This window comes from Mus caroli, unplaced genomic scaffold, assembly GCF_978045245.1.
Source record: "Mus caroli unplaced genomic scaffold, Mus_caroli_1 scaffold_10, whole genome shotgun sequence".
NCBI lineage: Eukaryota > Metazoa > Chordata > Mammalia > Rodentia > Muridae > Mus > Mus caroli.
The window spans coordinates 68,615,375-68,635,996 of record NW_028227265.1 but is presented as its reverse complement, the minus strand read 5'-3'; the positions used below and the strand labels follow the sequence as shown (position 1 = coordinate 68,635,996).

The 20,622-nt window shown below is 44.8% G+C and overlaps 1 protein-coding gene across 1 annotated transcript in view; it reads left to right on the top strand.

Moving 5' to 3' along the window:
* Positions 1-20,622, top strand: part of Sh3rf1 (SH3 domain containing ring finger 1) — a 167,548-nt gene that overhangs the window by 5,828 nt on the left and 141,098 nt on the right. The window lies entirely within an intron of this gene.

The window sequence follows — 20,622 nt, the reverse complement described above, 5'->3', positions numbered from 1 at the left end:
GATAAAGCCAGACGGATGGGTACTAAGTGCTCAGAATGGGGGAGGGATGGTCAGTCAGTAAGGCTTTGGAACAGGTAGAGCGTTAGAGGTGCAAACCGAAGACTGAGACTGTGAGAAAAAGGGGAAATCTAGACTGGGACCACAGGTCATGTTTCCTTCCCTCTGAAAATGCCAGCTATGCGTTCGTTCCTTCATGGCCGTAACCGTACTCTTTTGCCTCCCTTCTCATGGTGTCTGTACAGGTTGGGGGTTCTGTCACTCAGACCTCCTCTTGTGGAAGAACTGACTTCAAGTTCCTCGGAAAGTGTCTCTCTGTGGGGAAGTACTAATTCCCAAGTACCTCAGAAGGTGGCTTTCTGTGGGGAAGTACTAATTTCCAAGTACCTCAGAAGGTGGCTTTCTGTGGGGAAGTACTAAGTTCAAGTACCTGAGACTGTGTCTCTGTAGGGAAGTACTAACTCCAAGTACCTCAGAAGGTGGCTTTCTGTGGGGAAGTACTAAGTCCAAGTACCTCAGAATATGTCTCTGTGTGGGGAAGTACTAACTCTAAGTACCCCAGAATGTGTTTCTGTGTTAGGATAGGACCCTTCCAGTGGTGGTGAAAGTGGGTAAAATGAGCCACCAATGTGACTTGTGTTCTTAATAGAAGAGATTGTGGCACGTAGAGACACAGAGGCAAGACCATGTGACGACACGTGGAAAAGCCGGCTGACCACAAGCTAAGTGGAGAGGCATGAGTAAATCCCATTCCTAGACCTTGGCCTTGTTCCGTTGAAGCTGTCCAGTCTGTGGTATTTCATGGCAGCAGCCAAGCACCCACTTCTAAAGTCAGCCCTTGGAGTGACTGACTTCTCATCCTGCTGCGGATTCAGTCAGTCCTGGTTGCCCACAGAGACTTGCCATGGGCCACCCAGCCCATTTTTGTCTTTATTTAAGAAGTTATATATTTATGTAAGAAGTTATTCGGGCCCTCCCTACCACTTCAACTGGCCAAATTACCTGGTATGATTTCATAAGCTAGGGCAGGAATTTCATGAGAAAATGGCAGCTTACGTCATAATGTGCCAAATAGAAAATTTTGTAGAAGGAAGAAAATGTCCAGAGGGGAGAAAGATTTCTTTCCCGCCTCCCATACTGTGACTTGAGTTTGGGGAGGTTGGTGGACACTGGTGGACATACTGTTGTCTGTGGCATTTCGTGACAAAGCTAGCAAGAGGGGACTTGAAGGAATTGTCTTGGAGAAAGCAACACAACTCAACTTGCTCTATGTAGAGGTGGAAGGGGCTAAGGTTGTCCCTAGACTGTTTGGTGTCCCAGGGGCCAGCAGGTGCCTGTGGAGAGCTTTCTAACTCCGTTCTGTGCTGGGACAAAGGCAAGATCAGAGCATGTTTTGCTGAAAACATTTAGATGGGGCTGGGGTGGGAGGTAGGGAGAATGGTAAAATTCACAGGAATAGGCGGATAAGCCACCATAATTCAGAAGCACCAGGCTGTGGAATGGGATGGATCATGTCTGTGTCTAAGGCTGTGGTCAGCGGTCACTGATTAAGTATATAGAGTGGACCAAGCATGGTCCAGACACAGAACTGTGTGTTTCAGAATGTTCAGTATGAATGCTGTCACCAGGACGGACGTCTCTCAATAGATGGGAGCAAGATCTGTGGTAACTCATACTTGATTTAAAAACACTGTTTAATGAGGTTATTCGCGTGAGAACATTTCAGAATGGCCCAACTGAAAAGAGAAGGTAAGATTCCCCCCTCCCGCCGGGCGTGGTGGCGCACGCCTTTAATCCCAGCACTCGGGAGGCAGAGGCAGGCGGATTTCTGAGTTCGAGGCCAGCCTGGTCTACAAAGTGAGTTCCAGGACAGCCAGGGCTATACAGAGAAACCCTGTCTCGAAAAACCAAAAAAAAAAAAAAAAAAAAAAAAAAGATTCCCCCCTCCCCATACACAAGTGGTTGCAGATTGACCTTGTATGTTATTTAGCCCTTGACACCTACTCTGTGACTCATGCAGGCGTCATCCTAGAACTCAGTGGAGGGCCCTGGGATGTGCCTTCCCTCTTTGGTGATGATGTAGGGTAGACCCCAGGCCTTGTACCTGCTAAGTTGCTGCTCTGCCACTGAGCTAGTCATTCCTCACACCCCTAGCCCTGCGCTCTGGCATCTTGAGTGTGGCAGAAGGCAGGACTAGGGAGGGAGTCCTTGGTACTCACCGGCTGATAATTTAAAGAGCAAAATGCATTTAAATCTCACTAACTTGTGACTAAGGACACCTTTCTGGGGGGCAGAGTGTAGTATTTGAGAAATGAAAATGTAAATTTTAAAGTAAGTATTTGAGAACAATTTTGTTTTAAAAATTTCAGCCTTAGAGAAGTATATGCTACTAAATGTGTGTGTATATACATACACACACACACACACACACACATCTAATTCTAGATAATTGTGTAGACTTTTGTGTGATGAAGTAAAAATATATATAAAAACATAAAAGCTTGAGCTTTTTATATCCATACTTGCTGAGTTGCTAGATCATTTACTTCGTCTCTGGAATCCTTTCATGTTAGAGCACAGATTGGCTTCATGAAATGATTTGTGTGTAATAGACGTGCAGAGACGTGCACATAGAGTGAGTGTACCAGTCGGGAATCACCAGGCTCCATTCATTTCAAAATGATGAGAGTGGTTTCCCTCCTATTTTAAAAGTTGAAAATAAAAAGGGCTCACAGGAAGGCATTTAGTGGCAGAAACTGGCGGGTAGAGAGAGGGTCATTGAAGCTTCTAGTATTTGTACTCCTAAGCCAAGGAGTGACGTCTGTAGATGGGTTTGTGTAAGCACCCCCTCCATCTCCCAGAATAAGAAAGTAATGGAAACGGAAGTATTTCATACGGGACACTGCAGGCAGGTCGAGGTAGCCTGGTCAGTGACAGTGCTTGGCAAGCTCTCTGTATCTTTGCATAGTCCCTCACAGGGAGGCATTTGCTATCAGAACTCTCACGTATAGGTGTAGGAAGGACAGCTAGAAGACTTCGGATAACGCATCTGAACTCTCCTCGCTTGTCATTAGCTGAGCTGGGCTTTCACCTTACATCTCTGTCACCCCAAATGCTTCCTTCTTGTACATACCATGTGGGACACAGTCTCCTTGGGTCTAGTTACTTCCATTGGAGAAAGCTTTCTCCAGCCATAGCTAGCAGCAACTCTACTCTTCTCAGTCTGGTTGCTACCTGTGAGTACTTTATTGTAGAAAATGTGTATGGGGGTGGGAAGAGGGGCAGGGTACAAATGAAAACTCTGTTATGATGAAAATGGACAAGGAAGCAGTCAGTATCTTTGGAGGTTATAAGCTGTGGCCTCTGTTGTCAACACTGCAAACCAACTGGGCTTCATTTCTTCAACATGATAGGCTAGTACCTTTAAAGACTTAGAGACCTGCTTCAGACAGGGCAGGGCAAGGGAAAGGAGGGGAAGGGAGAGGAGAGGAGGGAAGGGGAGAGGAGGGGAGGGAAGGGGAGAGGGGAGGGGAGGGGAGGACATGGAGCAGAGAGCACAAGAGGCTGAGTTAAACTTAAATTAAAAGCACTTTAATTTTCTTCTTTGACATTTTTGCACATGCATATAATATAGTCTGGTTACCCTCACCCCTTCCCTCTCTGGGTTATGTTTTTATCAACTTGGTTACATAAGTCCCTTGTTCTTGGTGACAACTGTGTTTATCTAAGGCTCTTTGTTAGGACCTATCCCTTGGAGCCTAATAGGCTCACCTGTGGGTACACACGTGAAAAGCAGTGAGTGGCTCCCTCCCAGAACCCACCAGAAAAGGGCCATCTTGATTTTCAGAAGCCTTGACAGCCTGACTCGTAGGACTCACTCAAAAGGGGCTTGATGGGCCGGGCAGTGGTGGCGCATGCCTGTAATCCCAGCACTTGGGAGGCAGAGGCAAGTGGATTTCTGAGTTCGAGGCCAGCCTGGTCTACAGAGTGAGACAGCCAGGATGGCACAGAGAAACCCTATCTCAAACAAACAAAACAAAACAAAACCCAAAGGGGGCTCGATGGTATGTAAAGCCAGATAAAGGCTTGGAATGGCAGCCATGCTCTCTCACCCTTTGATGTGTGCACATGCCTGGTTTTGCTGCAGCCTCTCCACCCTGTGTACATTAAGGATGACACTTGCCTATCCGGTTGATAGGTTCTTTTGTGGTCTGTGCAAGAATTGAGATACACGTGTTTTGAAGACTGGAAAGCCTGTGGAAGTGGAGGTGTTGTAATGCGAGTATTAGTTTTCCATTTGGGGTGATGAGAACCCGAGAAATAAGAATAAAGAAGGATAATGATACAGGAAGCAGTGTCTGGATACAGAGCTACCCAATGGGGGCACGAGGCAGGGGTTTGCTGTCACACATGTGGAAAAGTGTCTGATGAATGTCCGTTCTCTGCCAGTCTCTGGGGTCATTTAGTTTTCCCTGTCTACAGTCATGTGCCCAGTGCTGAGAAATTCATTCTAAGGAATGTATTGCTGTGCATTTCGTCATTGGGAACATCATAGGCATATGATGTCAGTCCTTCAGAGCTTTTGATACAGTCGAGAAAACATGGTAGACATGTGCACACACACGTATGTACATGTGCGTATATGTGTGCACATGTATAGATGCAGATTCTCGTGTATAAGGAAGCCAGAAAACAACCTCAATGATATTCCAATATTCCTCATTCCTTGGGTACATCTTTTTTATTATTATTATTATTTTGGAGACTAGATCTCTCTGACTTGGAACTCGTTGAGTAGATTAGGCTGGCCAGCTAGTGGGGCCCAGTAACCCATCTGCCTTAATCACCTCAGTGTTGGGATGAAAACCATGCATCACCATACTTAGCTTTTATACTACTGCTGCTGCTGCTGCTGCTTTTTGGTTTTTTGAGCTCTGCTGCCCTGGAACTTGCTCCATATTCCAGGCTGGCCTTGAACTCCGAGATTCTCCCATTTCCCTGCCTTCCGAGGCCTGGGATTAGAGACCTGTGCCACCCCCCCCCCCCCCATCCCGTGCTTAGCTTTTTGAGCATAGGTTCAGGAGATTGAATTCAGTTCTGTTTGCTTACAGGGCAGGCATGTTACTTACAGCTATCAGCCAAACCCTGGGAAACAGGTTTCGTAGTGAACTTTTTTCTCTAAGTAGAGAAAATTCTAATTATGATAAAAATCAAACTACATAAACCAGGAAGTCATTTGTTAGCATCACGATTATATGCTATTTGTACTATTTTTTTTTTAAAGATGGGACTGGCAGTGCCACAGCTTTCCTTACACACACTACATGAGGATACTGTGCACTAGTATATTACAACAGCTTCCATGTACCTAGTCCAGGGGACAATCATTCAGCTCCCTTGTAATCCCTGGGACCACTGTAGCCTGACTAGACCAGAACATCACAAACTGGAATCATGGACTGGTACTTGGCTATATTCTCATTGCTGCTTTACAAAAAAAAAAAAAAAAAAAAAAAAACCCAAAAAACCAAAAACCAAAAACAAAAAAAAACCTTTGGGTGACTGAAGAAGGAAAAGGGGAGAAGGAAATTGGCATAGAAAAAGGGACTCTGGCCGGAGGTCCCCACTGTTCTTGGGGAAGTCCCAAGAGGTTTGATCTTTAGCTCCAGTCCCCACTCTTCCTTCCATCTCCCCAGGAGTAGAAGCTCCACACTTTGTTTTCTCTCTCCTGTCCTCCTGAGCTGCCTGCCCTGTCTTGTTACTGCTGTTTGCTCTTTAGAAGTGGCTGGGGTGGGGGTAGGGGAGTCACCAGGGAAAGCAGTAGAAAACAGGGGAGCAGGGAGGGGTGGGGGTGGGAGGGCTCTGTCCAGAGCTCTGTCTGCTTTTCTGGATCACTTTCTTGATCTTGTTGCCTTCCCCCCATAATTAGTTGATGGTCTCAGAAGGTAAAATCTGAGGTGTAAAAAGGTACAGGAAAGGGCAGTCTGTCAGTTCTTGCCTGTTCTCCCTTCCCCTACCCCACCCCCATGATGTCTCTGTCTCTGTCTCTGTCTCTGTCTCTGTCTCTGTCTCTGTCTCTGTCTCTGTCTCTCTCCTTGTCTAAAGCCTCCCTTCTATAATGCTGGCCTCTCCCAGAACTGTTTCTCCCAGGATAGTCACACACTGCATTTCTTCCTTCCTCGTCCTTCCAGTCTGTTACTTAATATGGTTTAAGCACATCCATAAGAGGATGTGGAAAGACTTTTCCTTTAAGGTCAAAGGGCAGAGTGCATTGCAATTCATTCGGTAGCAGGGTCTTGATAAGGATCTGTGGTTATACAGTGACCTGGTGCATATGACACCGTGAGATAGTAGGTGGCACACACAGTGCAGGGTCGAGAGAGACGCTCAGGCAGCAGGCAAGTCTCAGTTACACAGCAACGTGGTAGAGCGAGGTTCACTTACAATAGAAGTAGGACCAGTAGCAACTAAATAGAGTAAGGAACTCAGCAGGAAAGCTTTACTTACAAAACAACGTAGTCTAGTGGGGTATAAGTAGGGTAAAAATATTGTGTTCTGAGACAACTCTGCCAGTGAGACTCCCTCTGAGCCCCAGACACCCTTCCTGTGGGTCCCCAAGCCTTTCCAGCATGTGTGCCTGCCAATGCCTAGTCAAGAGGGTGCTAACAGTTGCTTTGTGAATGATGACATATGGGTTGCTGTAAACACAGCCATTTTAAAGATAGATGTGTGAGTGGGCTCTTAGGGGTATCTGGGAAGGGAGAGGAGGTGCCATTTCAGATGGTTGACAGTAGTAGTTAAGTAGATTATTTGCATCGTGGAAAAGTGAACAGCAGGGGTGGGTGCAAATGAGTGTTTCAGGCACATTAAATGTTGTGCAGAGCAGCAAGGGCTGTTGAGTTTGAGGGTGTCCCCATTAGCCTAAGGAAATAAGTTCTTACAGCTTTTCCTTTTAAAGATCTATGTATCTTAACATTTTTGTTTATGCATATGTGTGTGTGTGTGCATGCGTCTGCATCATGGATAGGAGGGCTGCCAGTCAGTTGTTAGCCACTTGCCGTGAGTGCTAGAGATTGAACTCCGGCCCTCTGGAAGAGAAGCGAGTGCTCGTAACTGCTGAGATGTCCCTCTGGTCCCTAAAGCTTTTTGTTGTTGTTGTTGGTGGTGATGGTGGTGGGTTTTTGTTTGTTTTAATGAAAAAAAAAACTTGCATTATTGCATTTTCACCATTCGTAATTTATTATTCAGGAATGAATGAACAGAAATGTTTTTATTATATTAAAGGTAGTGTGTGTCCCAACCCATTGACCCATTGAGAGTCGTGCAGAAAAAAGGAGTTTGTTGTAGAATACTCTGTATCTTGGTCCTTTTCTCCCCTCCCCTCCCCTCCCACCACTCCCTATGTGTATTGGAATTTATTGAAATGACTTTACAGGGTGCAGTCCAGCTAATCCAAGCTAATCCAATAATGGCTGACTGCGAATGGAAAGTCCAAGCAAGAATTAAGTAGTTGCTCAGTCCGAATGTCTCGGCTGGTCTTCAGTATGTGCTGGAATCCTGAAGAACTGGACTCTAGTGCCAGTGTAGGGCTGGATGTATCAGCAAGTCAGGGGCAAGCAGACAAAGAGCAAACCCTTCCTTCTTCTATGTCCTTGTATAAACTGCCAGCAGAGGCCACGGTCCAGATTCAAGGTGTGTCTGTTTGCCGCAAGATCCTGATGCAAGATGCGCATCTTCCTACTTTAAAGCTCCGTGACTAAAAGTGGATTCACCCTCTGCAAGCCAAGCAAAACAATTTCTTACAGGTGTGCCCTGCATGTCTGGATGGTAGTTCATTCCAGATGTAGTCACGTTGACAACCAAGAATAACCATCACAGGGCCTTAAATCCAATCAGACAACCCTGCAACTTTGTGGGATTTGTATTATGGCACCAGTGTCTGTACCAGGTCTTGTTCCCCATACCCCAAACTGGTCTTGAATTCGCACTAGCATCCTTCCTCAGACTCCGGAGTGCTAGGCTTACAGGAGTGAGCCACCACACTCAGTTCATACCTAGTTTAATTTAGGCGATGGATTAGTTTCTTAGTTTGTGGCACTGACAAAATGGCAGATGAGGGCAGTTTATGAAAGGAAAGGCTCACGGTAGGAGAGTACAGCCCATAATGCCTGGGCCAGCATGGAGACAGGAAGCCTGAGGCTGCTGACCAGCACACTGTGCCAACATCCAGGAAGCAGAGAGAGAATGATGCTTGGCACACCTATGCGTCTGGGACCCCAGCCCCTGGAATGCCTTCAGGATGGTCCTTCCCACCTTGGTTAACCTCATGTAGATAATCTCTTAAAGGCAAGCCTGGAGACCAATTTCATCTCCATCTCTTACAGACCTGCCCAGAGCCTTTCCTTCCAGCTATTCTAGATTCTGTGACGTTGCCACGGTGTTGACCATCATAGGGAATGTACCCCAGATGGCACCCTGGGTGTGCCGTAGAAGAGCCTTAGAGTTGTGCAAGTTTCCCGGAAGTGTGTCTAAGCGAGCACTAATCACTGAGAGCGGAACATGAGATACTCATGAGGACTTTCAATTCATATAGCTCTAAAGCGAGTCTCGGTGTAGGGTTTCTCTGTGTAGTCCTGGATGACCTGGAACTCACTCTGTAGACCAGGCTGGCTTCGAACTCAGAAATCCTCCTGCCTCTGCCTCCCGAGTGCTGGGATTAAAGGCGTGTGCCACCATGCCCGGCTAAAGCTAGTCTTGACTAGTTTTCAGTTTTGTTTGTTTCTTAAGCAGCTTCAGTTGGCCTCAGACTTCCCGTTTGATTCAGTGTGTAATATCAGGTATGATGGCAGCCATGCATCATCAAGCTGGCTATAGATTTTTATTTTTTAACCATAAGCACATAGTTTTTGTATGTGCAGTAGTTGAACGTTAATAGATATGATAAAATTACATTTCAAACACTAAATTTTCATTTCTCCAGTCGATCCTAAGTGGAATTTGCTTAGTAAGTTGCTCATTCCTGTTGTAATAAACTCCTGTTTTAAGTATAGGCTGTGCTGGCTTACTGCCAGCTTTTCACATGCTCTGACGTCCCCCACGGTACCACGTAGTAGAGGAGCCTCAGTCTATGAGGCTAAATATTTTTGGCAGGTGTAATTACTTTTTTTTTTTGCTAGTATCAGCACTCTCTTTGTCATCTGTTTTTATAAAACGAGCCCAGAGTATTGGAAGGTACAGAAGGTGTCAATATTGTGTGCACTGATGTTGCTGGGACTGAAGTTGGTAGACAGACACCGTGGTGTTACCTATTTCAAGGAACCTGGTGTTCTCCGACCAATACTCATGTACCATGGCTTGTGTGTGTCTGCACTCTCAGATAGGAGCATGTATCCCTCCCCCACACAGAACAAAAACAAAAGAAACATATACCCCACCCCCCACCCCCCACCCCCACCCCACAATTGACTTGACAGCAGAGACATTGATTGTTCATGTCTGGGGCCTCTGTTGAGACTATTTGTCAATATGACAAATACTTGATATAAGCAAAGTTAGAAAGGATTGATCTTGGCTCCTGGTGCCAGTCTTTCATGTGGGAAAGAATGGGGTGGGGCAGCACAGCTCCTTTTATAGTAGCCAGGAAGAAGGGGGGAGGGGAGAGGAGGAGGGGGAAGGGGAAGAGGGGAGAGAGAGAGAGAGAGAGAGAGAGAGAGAGAGAGAGAGAGAGAGAGAGAGAGAGAGGAGAGAGGAGAGAGAGGAGAGAGAGGAGAGAGGAGAGAGGAGAGAGGAGAGAGGAGAGAGGAGAGAGGAGAGAGGAGAGAGGAGAGAGGAGAGGAGAGAGGAGAGAGGAGAGAGGAGAGGAGAGAGGGGAGAGAGCACACCAACACTGTATTCTCTGCTTTCTTTTACTCCGTGTATGTCCTCAGCCTATGGAATGGACCTGCTTATATTCAGGTCAGTTACTTGTGTCTCGGAACACTCTTTCAGACGTGCTCCTGCTGTGCCTCACCAACCTCCTAGGAGCTCTCCAATCCAATATAGTTTATAATCGATGCTGGCTAGCCATCACAAGGCATGCAGATGTCCTAGGCTGAGGTTCTGCCACTTAGCTTTGTGATTTTAGGCCAGCGTTTCTACTTCCGAAGGCCATACTTTCTTTTCATTAAAGGAGGCTTACCAGATATTCCTTTGTAGCCTGGAGGTTTTAAACATAAGCCCTAGGAAAAAGCTGACTTTGAATTTGAAGGTTTATTTTTTTATTAATTATTTTTGTTTTTTTAATTAGCCTATGAACTCTCCTAGGTTGCTTTTTATTGCTGTGATAAAATGTGGACTAAAATCAGCTTGGAAGGAAAGATTTTCCCTCAGCCTTCAGCTTACTGTCTATTATGAATGGAAGTCAGGGCTGGCACTCGAGGTGGGAACCTGGAGGCAGAAACCGAAGCTGAAGCCATGGAGAAGTGCAACGTACCGGTTTCCTCATCCAGGCTCACTTGGTTTTTATACAACCCAAGACTACGGGGGCCAGAGCTGGCACCACCCATAGTGGGCTGGCCCTTCCCACTCATTAATCAATAATCGAGAAAATGCCCCCACAGACTTGCCTACAGGCCAATCTAATGGAAACATTTTCTCATTTGAGATTCCCTCATCTGAGACTCTAGCTTGTGCTAAGTTGACAAAATAAACAGAACTACCCAGCACACTAAGTAATAGGCTCCATTATGACAACTTCCTGTAGACTCTTTATTAATGGTTATACCTTCTCTAGTTCCCTGTCACACTGGTTCCAGTCTGTGTATCGGATCCCATTACAGATGGTTGTGAGCCCCCATGTGGTTGCTGGGAATTGAACTCAGGACTTTTGGAAGAGCAGCAGTCAGCCTCTTGAGCCCCCTAGAAGCCCACACCACTGTGTCTGCCACAGGAACTTTCAGATGAGCATTTGATTATCTATTGATACATTTAGAAGAGAGACAGAGTCAGACAGACAGACAGACAGACACACACACACACACACACACACAGAGGTGGGGGCAGGCTTACATTGGCATATAATTCTCATCTGCCTATAGTGACTGACCTCTGTTCTGCCTAAATATTACCCTCACGTCCAATTGTCACACTGAAATTTCAAGTGAGATCCCATCGTACCAGGCTGTTGCGATCGGAGTTAAGTTGTGACACATGAACTCCAGGGATGCATTCAGACCACAGATAGCATCTGGTTGCTAAGTGGAGGCTACTCAGGACAGACAGTGTGTGTGTGTAGGGGCACGGGATGTTCATTATTGAGTCCGTCATCTACAGTGGAGCACTGTGAAGGGATGCTGTTGATAACTATGCAGAGTCACAGAGGGTAAGCCGGGGAGTGAGGGTCAAATATGTTCTGGGAGCTGAGGTCAGGCACATGAGCCTGGGAGACAGAAGGAGGTTTGATTGAATGAAGGGGGGGTGGGGGGTGTGTGTGTGTGCCAAAGGGCACAGGATCTTTACGAACGCATTTAGGGGGAACGCTGAGGAATTGATTTCTTCCTCTGCTTCATTTTTTATGAACTCTGCGTCTTGCTGGGTAGAGAATGTAAAGCCTGGAGATGGGATTTAGTTAGCACCAGGCAGACCTTCCAGACCTTGTTATGTGCGTTGCTCATGGGCAGCTTACTTCCTGTGTGTGTGTGTGTGCGCGCTTGCGCTTGCATGTTTCTTCATTTGACTGAATAATTGTAAAATACCTTAAGTATTTGGGACCTGGTATTTGCCCAGTAACCGGAACCTTTCATTTTATCTTCCTAGAAATGAGAACTTTTAGTTCTATATGGCCCTGCACTATTATGCAAGCTGCACTTGAGGTTGTGTGGGGCCCTGGTAGTTTAATGGCTAACCTTTGTGATGTCAATGCTGTAGGGCCTTTTGTTCTATTTTAAACGGCCACCTTAAGCTTTAGGTGCCTAAGCAGTTCCTAAGTTTGTGACTACAAGTGGTAGCTGTCTCTGGGTCTCATCTGCAAAAAGAGATGATGATGACAAGCACTGTCTGGGGCCTCCTCCTTTCCCTGTCACTGCAAGGTCTGGCCAGCAGAATGAATGCATCCTCTGTCATTGCTATTCTGATTGTTGTCAGCCTCCCATCCCCTCTCCTCTTCCTTGCACCCCTTTCTCATTTCCTGTGATGTAGGAAAAAAAAAGATAGCCGAAAGACTTTAAGATGCTTAATTCTTTAGATAAAAATTGAAAAGACTTAGGGCCATGCTGGTTAATCAGCAACTCTTTACTATGACAAAATGCTCTAGACAGTCAGCCTAAAAAGAAGAAAGGTTTATTTTGGCTCACTGTTGCAAAGGCCTCAGTCTGTGATCTACTGGGCCTGTTGCTTGGAGCCTGTGGTGACCATAAACCGTGGGAGGAGGACATGGAGGGCATGGTAATGCAGGGTCCTTCATCTGTGGTGCCTGGGAACAAAGGAGAGTTTCTAGGCCCCTGTAACTACCTCAAGTTCATGCTGTCTGCCAATGGCTATCTCTTCTCTAAGGACTTACCTCCTAAGATCTTTGCAGGCTAGAAGACAAGCCTTTCCCCCAGAGCCTTCAGGAGCGAGTCAGGATCCCCTGTCCAGCAGGCTCTGGATCTTTCAGTAAGGGAAGCTAAGTGTGCGATGTAATGCAATTCTGATTTTCTCCTTTTTAATATATATATATATTTTTTTTTTTTGAAGCCCAAGGACAATTTTATTAGTGTATAAGAGAAAAACACCACAGGGCAGGCAAACTTTAAATCTCAGCAACCACCCAGAGGGAGAGAATGAAGAGAGAAGGGAAATAGCCCTGCTATTCGAGTTGCTCCCTTAAAGGGCTGCCCCCAGCGCGGGAGACAGCCTAGTGGCAAGGGGTTGGGGCTTATGGAAACTTAAAGTATCAAGATAGCATCCCTGGTGCTAGCTATGTCCAAAAGAGAGATAGGAAAGAAAACTCGCGTGCGCGCGTGTGTGTGTGTGTGTGTGTGTGTGTGTGTGTGTGTTGGGAAGTTGAGCTTTTCTGGTTCAGGGTTCTCTACTTACCGATGTTTTGATTATTTTCCTTTCCTATCTACAGTGACTGTGGATTTTTTGTTTGTTTGTTTGTTTTTAATGTGACAGCCACTTTCCTGATCTTAATCACATGTAAGCACCTGTATTTATATAACTGATAGCTTTCTAATGAGTTTTGGAGCTGCACCTCCAGTGTAGAGCCCCCATGTGCTTCAGCGGTCCGTAGCATTACATATTTCCTAATGAGCTGCTATTTATAGTCAACACGGTCCCTGACTCATTGTGTAGGCTAAAGAAAGGACACCGCTTCACAACAATAGTCATTACTGTATTTTTACAACTTTTTAATAAAGGATGTCTCAACCACTTGTTGGTGATTTCTCCCAGAGCCTTGTCAATCCTAGCCAGGAAGTTTTCTTTGTATCTAGTTTAAATCCTTGTCCCTGTAATAGAATCTCATCCCCTGTCCTATTTTAATGGAAAAGAAGTTTCCTTCTCTGGTCTGCCCTTGACCTTGCAGGCAGTTGTCCAGCCCCAGCTCCTCCCTACCCTCTTTTAGCTCCACTAAGTAACCATTTTTGCTTTGCCAGTCACCCACCTTTGGCCAATCTACAGCTCCTGCTCATCTTCTTGGGGTTCATGTCCCCAAGTGCTCATACAGTGGTAATAGAGTTCTGAAAAGGGCTCTGGGATATCATGTGACCACCTGAGTACGATGCTTGTTTTCACTGATTTCAGGTGCCTTTTGCAGGGGCAGGGGTGGGGAGTAGGGTGGGGGACTCTGAATGAGGGACCTAGAGGGGGAGCAGTGTTTGGGATGTAAATAAATAAATTAATAAATTAAAAAAAGAAAGAACGTAGCATAACATTGCCCATTCATACTTTCCCTAGACTTCAGATTTTCTCTTTTACTTTAATTTTCTACCATCTCTTAAATGAGTTTTTTTTTTTTTTTTTTCTTTTTCCAATTATCTGTCTCCTGCTATTTCTGTAATCGTTATGGTAGCAGCATCGGCAATTTTCAGCTTTTAGTAGGCATTAAAAAATGCCATTCTGGACTGGAGAAATGGCATTCTCAGGGATTAAGAGCACTGGCTAATCTCCTAGAGGACCAGCATTCGATCCACAGCACCCACAGGGTGCTCATTACCAACTATAGCTCCCGTCCCAGGAGGATCGGGTGCCCTCTTCTGGCCTGTATCAGTACTGCACACACATGGTGCATAGACATACTGGCATACCCCATATGTGTAAAAATAAAAAAATAAGGATTATAAAAAAAGTAAAATAAAAATGTCAATCCAATGTTTCTTGATAAACATTTTTAACTATACAGATGCTTAGTTTTTAAACACATATGTAATGCATTTAATAAACTTGTTACATGTCTGCATTTGACATCACGTTGTTCTCTAATTAATTATGTTAGTTTTTTAGTTGTGTACTCAGTTGTAAGGAACTCTAGAGCAGTAATAGGTTTGTGTGTGTGTGTGTTCACTGTTTGTTTAATTTGAGAGGATGGTACTGGGGTTGATGAATTCAGGGGTTTGTACACGTGAAACATGTTCTCTTCCGATCCTTTCCTTTGTATAAAAAGTTTTAGGTATTCAGTTCAGGAAATACTTCTCGATGGAGTTGGTAGAGCTCCAAATGCTTTCAGTCAAGTTGACGTCTTCGTAAGTGTGGTGTGCCCCACCACATGTGGGTTTTTAGCGAGCTTAATCACATTCGCTCTTCCATTATTCAAGTCAACCATGAACGTATTACCCAATGGCTGAGTAAGCCCTCGCTCGTGAAGCCTGCCTGTAATTGAATCCTGAGTTGCAGTTCTCATGAGGATGGTGCTTGAAACTTTGTGTTACACCCACCATGGTGTTCTGGAAGTCATGTTTTCCTCGTTTATTAGGGGAAAAAAAATGTTCTGCTGAGTTGAATTGGAAGCCCTTTAAAAGGTAAAACGTGTGATAGGCTGTCTCACGCTCCCCAGACAAAACAGACCCAAACCCACCGGGGCATCTTGGTCTTTCCCAAATGCCTTCCGATGTCTTTGTTTGTGCATCTGCTTTGGGCTGAGAATGATTCAGAGAGCAAATGCCTGTGTTCCCACGCAGGCTGCCTATACACTAAGTCATTCCTAAGGGAGTAAGTCCCTTGGATGGTTGGAAGCACAGGTAATGACATGGTTAGCAACAGCACCTCCTCACTTTAAATCCCATGAGAGGCAACACGATCATTCAAAATTAAATTAAAATTCTTGAGAATGAAGCAGAGAGAGGAGAAAGGGACAGTTACAAGAATAAATTAGTCCCCAGGGACCCTTTCCAATTTCCACATTATAAGCCAACCAGCTAGGATATGAAACATGCATGACAAGGGCCCAGGGGCTCTAGGGTGAAGATACCTGCAGGGCTGATTCTCTGTGATGTTAATATATCACAGTGCTTAACTGTGTGCATGGAAATACCTTGAGTTATTGTTACTTCTCTTGGGAGAGCGAGCTATGTGATACCCACAAGAACTGGACACTAGATCTACCTGACATTTCATTACAGATTAAAGACAATGGTGGACCTGGCAGAGGAGCACTGTAGGAGGGCCTGGTAACTTTAGAAATGCACCAGGCTGGGTTCTCTAGGTATGCTGTGAATGAAGAGCCTTGTGTGGAGGGAGCGGGAATTCACTGTGTTTTTGTTTTTTTATGATGTAAATCCACATGTGTTGCTAGCTTTATTTGAACTTGGTTTTGTTCTTTGTAATCCACACTTTCTTTTTCTTCCTGGACTAAGAGGCGAGGTTTCTTGTTCACATTGACCTTATATATTGACTCCCCAGACTCCTGGGTCTAGCTTTATTCTTTGTGCAAATGATTAGCATTGGACTAGTATTTGGGCAGGGAGTACTTGTCATTATCAGTGACCATCTAGTCTTTTCGTGAAAGGTCCCCATGGTATACTCACTCATCCCGTCTGTTAACTGTCAGCTGTTGACAGTTTAGGTCTTAGTCAGCATGCCCTATATTCAGAGATATATATTGAACTTTTCAAATGTATGAAAAAATTGTGTTCTGTTTAAGAATATGTCAGTATATCAAAACACATTCTGCACCTGGATGGAAGGACCAGCATTTCTTGGTACTGTTACCAGACATGTTGGGATCCTTAGACAAAGAATAGAGTATGGGTGTCTCAAAGATAAATGGAGGCAAAACTGATAGACAATTTGATGGCTGAATCTATTGTTATAGTCAGTTGAATGTTATTTGACAATTAAAAGGTTTCCAAATATTGTTGGCAACAATATAGTAGATTACACAGTCAGCCCAGGTAGAAGTAGATAGCAACTGGGCCAGCAAGATGGGACTTGCACGGCTGAAGGAAAGAGCCAACTCCTCAGGGTTATTCTCGGCTTTCCATATGTGCTCCACGTCGCATGTGTGGCCACCTCTACTCACGCACGCTAATCATAATAAGTAAATAAAAAATTAAAAAAAGAAGTACATAGCAACTGTGTATCGGTAGTTTTAAAATAAACCCAGCAACTATGAAGTTGATAGGTGTGGTGGTTTGAATAGGTTTGGCCGCCTTGGATTCGTGTGTTTGAGTATTTGATCCGTAGGGTCTCTATTAGGTGGGGTGGCCTTGTTGGAGTAGGTGTGGCTTTGTCAGAGGAAGTGCGTCACTGTGGGGGGTATGCTTTGCTGCATAGTGTCCTTCTATTGCCTATGGATCAAGATGTAGAACTCCCAGCTCTGTACCCAGCGCCACATTGGCCTGGATACTGCCATGTTTCCTGCCATGATGATAATGGATTAAACCTCAGAGCTATAAGCCAGCCCCAATTCAATGTTTCCTTTATAAGGGTTGCCATGGTCCTGATGTCTCTTCAACAATGGAAACCCTAACTAAGACAATAGCTAACATCACGAGAATATTTTAAGAGCTAATTCTATGGAATATTGTATATCTGATCATAGAAACTGAATTCTCAACTCTTTATCTTGGAGGGACTATGTTACAAAATGCTTTTCTGACTTGAAGATGGAAGAAGTATTCTTTACCAACGCCGTGTCTGCCCATGGCACCTGGGTTCACGGTGAATGAATGCACTCTTCGCTGAGTGCTTGTTTTGTATTGCTGTCACTGTTTGACGAAAGAAGCTTTGACACTTTCATAAGCTGGTGACCCAACAGGGTCTGAGATGTGCACATTGCAGTCCCCTTAAGTGTGATTTGTAACAGGAATTTAATTGCTTCGCCTGTCACATCTCACCTGATGCTCGGGTGTCTGGACAGCACCCCAGAGCCCTCACTCTGGTTGGCCTACAGTCCACTCCTGACAGTCTCCAGATGCTAAGTACGCACTAACTTTGATCTCAGCACAGACAGCTGAGATCAAAGGTGACCGGAACAATGCATAGCTTTGATTAATAATTACTCAAGCTTTTTTTTTTTTTTTTTTTTTAAATATTTGAGCAAGGAATGATACCACAAACAGTCTCATTAATAAGATAAGTGGAGGTTAGAGAACAGAACTGTTTGGGGTAACCGTCCTACCCTAAGTCATTCACAAATAATGAAGCTGCTTTCTGAGATAGATTGGGTTTCCTTAAGAAGGAAGCCACCTTTGTTCCAAGTCCCAGTGCATTCCTTATGGGTGAGGTCACCCTGCACTGCTGATAGCTGTCCGTTTCCTAAAGAGAGGCTGCTGAGGTCCCCAGCACAGTCTGTTTCTCACAGTCCCTAAAATGAGCCTTAAATGTACCTGTCCCTTAAAAGCTCCTGAAGGACAAAGGCAGCCTCAGAGGCCTTGTGAACCGTGAACTGATAATAAAGACAATATGCTCTGTTTCTCAAATGGCCTCGTCAAGAACAAAAGAACTGTTCACGGTGACATGACTTTCAGGTCGTTATGAAAGGAGGCAGATGGTCATCTTGTCATGCGCATGAGTTTTGAGGCTGCTTGACTGAGATTATTTGAAACAATAGCTTTTGGTTGTTGATTTAATAAAGTCATGGAGTAGAATTGTATTAGGAAGCGTATAAATGTTGCCACTGCTATTTCTTAGACAATGCGAATTTAAAAGGAGTCTTCCCTGCCTCTCAACAGCCAAGGAGTGAAAGTGTGTAGTGAACCCCGGATTACACTGTGAGGAACAGTCTCCTCGTTCATCTTACTCTGTTGTGCCTTTTATTTTATTTTGGGGGGGCAGGATCTTACTTGTCACCCAAGTTGGCTTGAAGTCCTGGACTCCACTGATATTCCTTGTCTCAGCTTTCCTCTCCCTTAGCCCCTGCCCATCTTCATCTAAGAGACACTCAAATGCTGCCTGTTAGTGTGACACGTCATTCTTTATCACAAAGCTATGTGGTATAGTGACCCACCAGACTTGAGCAATGCTGCCAAGCCTTATCTCTTCAGCTTATATAGTATTTTTAAGCCACACAGGTTGTTCGTGAAGCCATGAGGCTCTTTGATCCACTGGGTGAATGAGCCACCTTTATTCCAACTCTCATGGCTTGCTTGTTTCTTTATTATATCTGCTTAGTCTCTTCTCAGCTGTCACTTAACAAAAAGGCCATTTCAGATGGCCAATTCTGAAAAAAGCAGGACCTCAGACTTATGACTTACTCTTTTTAATTTTCTCTGTGGCACTTATATTACCCACCATGGCCCTCTATGAGGGCCAGGACTGTGGCTAGGTTTGTTCCTGTCTGTATCAGCAGGAACTGGAACATGGCTGGATAAGGTGTTGTTCTTCTTATCATGGCCATAAACGCCGATTAAGAAGGAAATGCTTGCTTTGGCTTTCAGTTTGAGGAGCTACAGCCCCCCATGGAGGGGAAGACTACAGGCAGTCTGAAGGGGAGAGGAGTGTGCGGCTGTGCCTCTTCCCTTCCTCATATCTTAGGAACAGGAAGTAGACAGTAGACAGGAAGAAGGGCCCATTTTAAAATCACTTCATCCAGTGCCACTCCTAAAGGTCCCACAACTTTCCAAAATGGGGGTACCAGCTAAGGACCAAATGTTCCAACTATGGGCAGGCATTCTTCATTCTAGCCTCAGCTGCTGATACATAGTTTGTTCTTTGAGAATATATCAAATTAACAAACTAAACTTGGAAACCTGACTTGATGTATGTTCGTGTTAATTCTGCAAACGGCATGTTACAGTGTGACAAACAGGAAAAAATGACCCTTAGCCCTTCAGTTTCAACTGGATCAAGAGTTTTTGCTGGCAAGTGAATTAAAGTGTTGTCTATGCTTGTTTGGTATGTCACTGTGTGTAGTGCTTTATGAAGATCATTGTGGAATGACTTAAGCAAATGATGTTGTCTTTTTTGCTTCCTACATCAGTACAGAGCCAAACTGTGGCAGCATCTGTTTTTAGCTCTTACAGATAAACATAGATTCTTTATTTTGTGGTATTGGTGTGCTTCAGCTATGAGGCCATGGATGGGAACGCTTTTTATGCAGCTCCACAAAGTTCTATGCTTAACATATTCTCGAGGAGAGAAGCGACATTGTTTTCTGTACCTAAAACTGTTTAAGGAGTGGGCGGAAATACCTCTTCATCTTGGCTGTGTCGTGACTTGTGCATGTTTCTGAATATGGCATAGTGTAGATCCAAATTAGCCTTCAGATACCCTTTTCTTTTCCTCTTTGTAAAATAATACAACCACATTGGGGGTGGATTCCGTTGGAGTGTCTGGATCCTGGTGAGAGTGGGAATGAATTTCTTTGTCTAATATGATCATTCCTATACATATATAGTTTATGTAAGTTTGTTCAATCATCCCCAGGGGGGTATTCATAAACATGGCTGCAGTCCCATGCTTCACCAGCTACCATACTTAAAGCCTGCCTGCGCATGCTTTCTCCAGTGTTCTTACCCAGGGAGTCGCAATAGGCTAAAAGTTTCCATTAGAGCCTCATCTTTGTTCAACTGTGGAATGGTTGCTTGCGTTTTTCCATCAATAAGATAATTGTGTGCTCTGTGGTCTTCTTCACACATAGAATTGGAAGCTGGTCTCATACCCTCTCCCCTGGACCAGGTACTACCTATGTTGCCACGAACAACTATGTTCCGTACTTCACTGGTCTCCAGGACATCAGTCAGAAAGATGCTCCCTCGGCAATTAGGTCTGCCCCTCCTGCTGCCCTCTGCACTTCTGTATAATTCTATTAGCATCTCCCCCCCCCCACTCCGTTTCCAACGCTTTTACTTTACTTTTAACTCGTCCCTCCCTTCCCTCCTCCAGTTTTACTATGTGAACTTTCATGTTCAGCCATGACCCACTTTCCAATCAGCATATCTTTTTACTACGGTAAGTTGCAACCGGAGGCCCTTTATTATAGCGTCTTAACTGTTCCAGATTTATGGTGGGGGAGCCAATGCATAAAACACACACTGGAAGATGGCTTTTCTTAGCGCACATCCCTGATTTTCCTGCAGACTGGGTCTGATTTTGCACTGGTGTTAGGCAGAGATCTATAGGATGAAGTTTCTTACAGCACCTCTAGAAGACTGTCATCTTCCCAAGGGATTATAATATAGATGAGATAACGTGAATGGGCTTTTAGAGTAGTGTAATTGCTGGTTAAAT